Source organism: Helianthus annuus, chromosome 15, assembly GCF_002127325.2.
Source record: "Helianthus annuus cultivar XRQ/B chromosome 15, HanXRQr2.0-SUNRISE, whole genome shotgun sequence".
Taxonomy (NCBI): domain Eukaryota; kingdom Viridiplantae; phylum Streptophyta; class Magnoliopsida; order Asterales; family Asteraceae; genus Helianthus; species Helianthus annuus.
Window position 1 is genome coordinate 139252017 of NC_035447.2, and position 5980 is coordinate 139257996.

The following is a 5980-nucleotide window of genomic DNA, read 5'->3' on the forward strand; positions in this document are numbered from 1 at the left end:
CACAATTGGAACTGAATTCACCACCTTTTTAACTTGTGGAGTTGAAGTTTGTTTCTCTGGTTTAGGCTTCCAAATTTGTTGAGGTGACGCAACCCGTTTGTAAAACTTGTCATTTTTAGTTACCACATTCTTTACGGGTTTAGTTTTGACTTTGATATTTTCATTTTTCAAAATCTTTTTCTCAACAATCAATGGAGCTCTTCCCTTAGGATCAACTTTCTTCTTTTGAACTTCAACAACTTCAGTCTTAGGCTTCAAGTTGGTACACTTTCGTGCAATATGTCCAACTTGATTACATTTAAAACATGTTCGAGTGTCAACTACTCGACTTGTGCCTTCAGACTGAGACCGTGAAGCTTTCTTCTTAAAGAACTCTTCATTTGATTTTGAAAAAATCTTTTTCTCTTCATCAAAAAGTGAACTTGAACTGTTCACAAACACTTTCTCTCAACACACTTCTTGTTTTGAACATTTCTATTTTGATAACTCTTACCACCCTGATAACCACCCGACCAATTATTTTGATTGTTGTTATAAAAACGTGGTAGAACAACATGCTTCTTGTAGTAAGCTTTATCTTTCTCAAAATTCATTTGCCTTTTTGTTTGTTTTAAACTTTTTACTTCAGACAAATCGATTTCAACCATTTTGAACACATTTGTTAATTTGGCAACATTTACATTCTCCAATGGAAACTCAGAATCCAAATACAACTTATCCGATCCCGACATCTTGTACATGACAAGATTAGGTCCTTCATTTAAGTTGTTTTTGGACTTTTGTTTCGGAATGTATTTGTCCAGAAAACATGCATCTTGCTTAGTAGTGTCACTGTCCGTTTTTAGAACATTCTCAACAACACTTTTTACTACTTCAGTTTGGACACTATCGTCATCGGAAGATGTGAAGGTGACATCAATCGTGTCCGGAAGTTTCACTTCATTTTCTTCTTCAAGATTAACCAACCCAGATTGCTTTTTCGAATAATTGTCTAGAACTGGTGGTGGAACTTGATGATAACCCACCCCGGTTCCATCCGAAAAGACATCTTCGCTAGCTTTGTTTTTGCCTATGGGTTTTGGAACAATGTGTTGCAAAACAAAGCTTGCGGAGTTGTAACTTTTTAGCTTCAACTGGATTCTCTCATTTTCAATTTCAGCTTCTTGAAATTTAAGCTTCAACTTTGCGATTTCATCCAGTTGTTGATTGATTAATTCTTCCTTTACCTGAAGAACTCCCGTCAGATGAACATTTTCTTTATATGTTTTACCATTTCTTTCATCATTATCTTTAACCGTGCGTTTAAGCTTCTCAAATTTTTCAGTAAGCTGACGATTTTCAAGAACTAACTTCTCATTTTCTTTCCTAACCTTTTCTTGGTCAATTTTATCATTTTCAATTTTGTTAGTTAACTCTTTTAATCTGTCAGTTGAAGCTTTCAACATTTTATCACGGTCAAGGATCTGATCCTCAACACTTCTGACTCTTGCAGTCAGATCATCAACCTTCTTACCATTGAGATAGGTGATTCTACTACAAACTTTGCATTCTTTGATGCAATTTTTGCAGTCAACATCACCATTGACTTTCTTACCTGACTCAGTCGTTGACGCGTTTGAACTGACCTGGCTTTTAGACTCAGAGACAGATTTAGAGTCTACCTCAAGTGCCTTAGCAGCCAGCACCTTGTCAGCCATCTTTCCCAAGTTTTCAGCATTCAATTCTTGAGTCATGTCAATGATTCCATTATCAACCTTCTTTGGCTTTTCTTCTTTTCCTTTCTCTTTCTCTTCTTTCTCTTCTCCGCTTCCCCACCATTTTCTTTGCCAATACTCATCTTCATCAGCTATTTCTTTAATTATGGTTTCAAGATCAAGAGTGTTATGGTCAATAGCAATGTTTCCCATGGGGTCAAGATAACATTCTCTGTCTGGATCCCATCTCCTTGCTCTTTTTGCTTCAGAATAGATACGAGATATTCTGATCATCTTGTTCTGAGCTATCATCTTTTTGTAACCATACTTCTGTTCTTTAGTTCTGTTGTCTTTAAAAGGAACAGGTTCAGCAGATTTTGCCAGGAAAGCATATCCAACCGCATCCTCCTCAGGTAACAACTCGCTCCAGTCGAAACCTTCATCGTCGTGAATCACAGCAAGAGCTCTAGATTTCTCTTTGTTATCCTCAAGCTGCTTCATTCTTGGCGGCTCCAATTTATTCTGATGATAAATCGCTTTCTTGTAGTAGTCTTCTCTGAACGGGTTTTCAGACTCATCAGCATAAGCATTTCGGCATTCACTCTTAAAGTGACCTTTCTGTTTACACTTGAAGCATGTCACTTTAGACTTGTCAAAGCCTAACTTGGTAGAAGGTCCACCAATAGACTTCCTTCCTGTGATCTCCATGAAACGTTGTGCCCGACGAACTGCACTGGCCATACACCACCTTATGTCGATTAATTCCATCTCTTCAGGATCAATCTGATCGTAATCTTCCTTCGTCAGGTTGGTGTTGCCTATCTTGCCTGCCACTAGGCTTTCATACGATTCTAGCACAGAAGCCAAGAAAACCATCTGCTGCTTAGCAGACTCCTCGCTGAAATTTTGAGCGTTTTTTAAGTCTACAGTGATGTTGCATTGAAATAGGTTCTTTGCATCAGACTGGCTTGAATGTGACGAAGAACCACTGTGAAATCCACTGTTTTGACTTTCTTTGTTTGAAGTGTTGGAATTCTCAGCAGAAAAAGCAGTCTTGGGAGATGTATTCTTTGGCATCATGCTTTTTGGATAATACAAATCCAAGTTCTGTTGATAAGACGAGTGATTGACTTTGTGTGTTTTCCTTAACTCCAGCTCGTGACTCTCTAGTCTCTCAATCAACAAATCCACTGTGAGCTGTTCAGACTTGATCGTATTCTTCAACATCAAGGCTTAGTATTGCCAATCCATCTCATCTGGTAACGAGTCAAACAATTTGTCGACTAGATCTTCTTGAGAATAGAAAATTTCATGTCTCGCCAGCTCCAGTTTCAGGTGCCCAAACCTCTCAATCATTTTACAAAACTGATTCATTTTTTAAACAACCAAATAAATCAAACTCTTTTCTTAGCAGTTTCTTTTTATTTTTCGCTATTTCTGCACTTCCCAAACATTTCACTTTTAACTTTTCCCAGAGATCTTTAGAACTTTTGTACTCGATCAAGGATATTATATCTTCTCGAACAGATTGAAATAGCAGTGCGATGCATTTTTGCTCAACAACAAACGATTCTATTTCATCAGATGATGTCAAGCTTTCACCAGTTTTGCCTCCATCAATGTATCCATTTTTTAGACTCTTCCAGCTGGGATAAGCAAAGGCCTTCAACCATTCTTCAAACTTCTTGGCCCACCGACTGTACTCTTCGATAGCCATCAACTTCGGGGGTTTGTTATAAGTTCCGAAAGTACTTTCAACTCCCAAGGCATCCGATAAACTTTTCTTCGAACTCGGCATGCTCTCATTCATGTTGCTAGAAGAAGTATTGTCTCCAGAATTTCCAGCAAAGGCATACATATCGCTAAACGGATTCATGAATAGATCATCCATCTTGCACGTACCTGAAAAATCAGCAAACACTTAGAAAATTTTTAAGTTTTGAAAAACAACAAGTTTCAAGCGGAATCACTTGAAGCGGAATCAGCCTCAAGCGAGATCAGACAGTTCAAGCGAAATCTCTTATTTCGCTTGAATTTTCAAGCGAGATAAGTATTTCGAGCGGAATAAGAGATTATCTTTCAAGCGGAATCTGAATTTGATCTTTCGAGCGGAATCAGACGTAAATCCCAAGCGGAATAAGCTTTTTAACATGTTTCGCTTGAACTTTTTCAAGCGGAATCTGATGATGTCATCTTTTTCGAACCGATTTTCAAGCGAAATATCAAGTTTTTGAATGAATTCGATCGATTTTAAGTACAATTTTCTCAGGGATTAGTTATCAATATGATTCGCTTGTTATATGTCAAATTCAGGCCATTTTCACCGCTGAAATATGTTCAAATCAGAAAAGAAAGGGTAGAAGTATGAGAATCCGATGATTTCAAGCTGAAATGGTATGAACTCCTCGTCCTGAACTCTGATACCACTTGTTGGATCGGTTCCGTGACCCTAAACAGTCAGTAAAGGCAGTTCATCATCATTTACTAAGGCGGAATCAAAGTAAACAACGTCACACAACTTGTTCCTTTTAATTTTCTTTCTATTAATGCTTTTCCGAGCCTTTTACAATGATTCTGACTAAATTTTGGCAGCACCTTGACTCTTACACAATGACCTGATTCCGCTCGAATGTTACAAATGACTTGAACACTCACCTATTTATAGCCTCTTGATTCCGCTTGAAGCACTCTCAAGCGGAACCCCTATGATGAACTCAAGCGAAATCACTCTATTACACTTCGAGCGGAATAACAAGCATGTCTAATTTCGCTTGAAATGACAAACATGTCATTTCAAGCGGAATTACATAATATAACCCACTTTTCTTGTTTTCCAACTCTAAACAACCTATCTAGACCTAAGACTCGATTAAGAAGACGTAAACAGACATTCGGTGCACCAACAGTAACAACTATTGCTTGAAACCCTGTGTGTCTGCTCTCTTCTGTCATTCCACACTTATGCACTATTGCGACACTTCTCTCACTTGTGTTTCCATTGACATGAAGATCATGAGTGGACGCCTGAACTTAACTCAAGCCCAGCTGACGACTCTAATCAATGAACGAGTGGCTGAGGCACTCGCAGCAGCCCCTCAGGAGGTATAACCTGCCATTCCGACCCATCTTAGGATGTTTAGATCCTATTCTCGCAAACCAACTCTTGTGCTTAACCTTGTCCTTTCTTTCTCACGCGGCAGGTCAGCATGATCAACCTCCCGTGTGTACATTCAAAACCTTTATGGATTGCCGACCCAGTACCTTCAACGGCACAGAAGGAGCTGTAGGTCTTCTCCACTGGTTCGAGAAGATCCAGTCTGTCTTTGAGATGTGTGAATGCCCTGAAGCTCGTAGAGTCAAATTTGCTATTGGAACACTCGAAGGTCTTGCGTTAACTTGGTGGAATGCACAGGTTCAAATGTTAGGGTTGGCCACTACTAATGCCACCCCATGGAATGACTTCAAGGATCTGATCAAAGAGGAGTACTGTCATCGCGATGACATTCACGAGCTAGAAGTAGAGTTTTACAACTTGAAGATGACAGGGTCTGAAATCGAAGCGTATATGAAGAGATCGAACGAATTGGTGATATTGTGCCCTACTATGGTAGATCCTCCCATCAAACGTATCGAGCTGTACCTCAAGGGTCTTGTGCCAGAGATTCAGAGCCATGTGACTATGGCTAACCTTGCTACCATCCAGCAAGTCATTCGGCTAGCCCATCGCCTCACTGACCAGGCAATAGAGCAGAACAAGCTGTCTAAGCGTATTAGTGCTACTACCACTTATGGCGTTCATGATACATTTCATGTATCAAACCTGAAAAATAGTCCAACACAAGAGACAGTTATCATTCCAGTCGACGAAGTTCATATCGACGACACGCTCCACTTTGTTGAAGAACCAGTTGAGGTTACGGATTGGAAGATTAACAAGACACGCAGGAGTAGTGTCAAGCTCGTCAAAGTTCGGTGGAATGCACGACATGGTCCAGAATTCACGTGGGAATGCGAGGATCGTATAAAAGAGAAGTACCCCCATTTATTTCCCAAGACCCCTGCAACTAGAAGCAGAGCCTAAAATTTCGGGACGAAATTTTCTTAACGGGGGGAGAATGTGACAACCCTCACAATTCCAGGTATCCGTACAATTAATTAATATTTAATTTGTGCTTAATGACTGTGCTTGACTACAACTGTGATTAAACTGCTTTCTGATTTCTGTTACATACATACATATGCATCATACTTTATACTGTCGCTTCATTTATTTTATACAAACATTA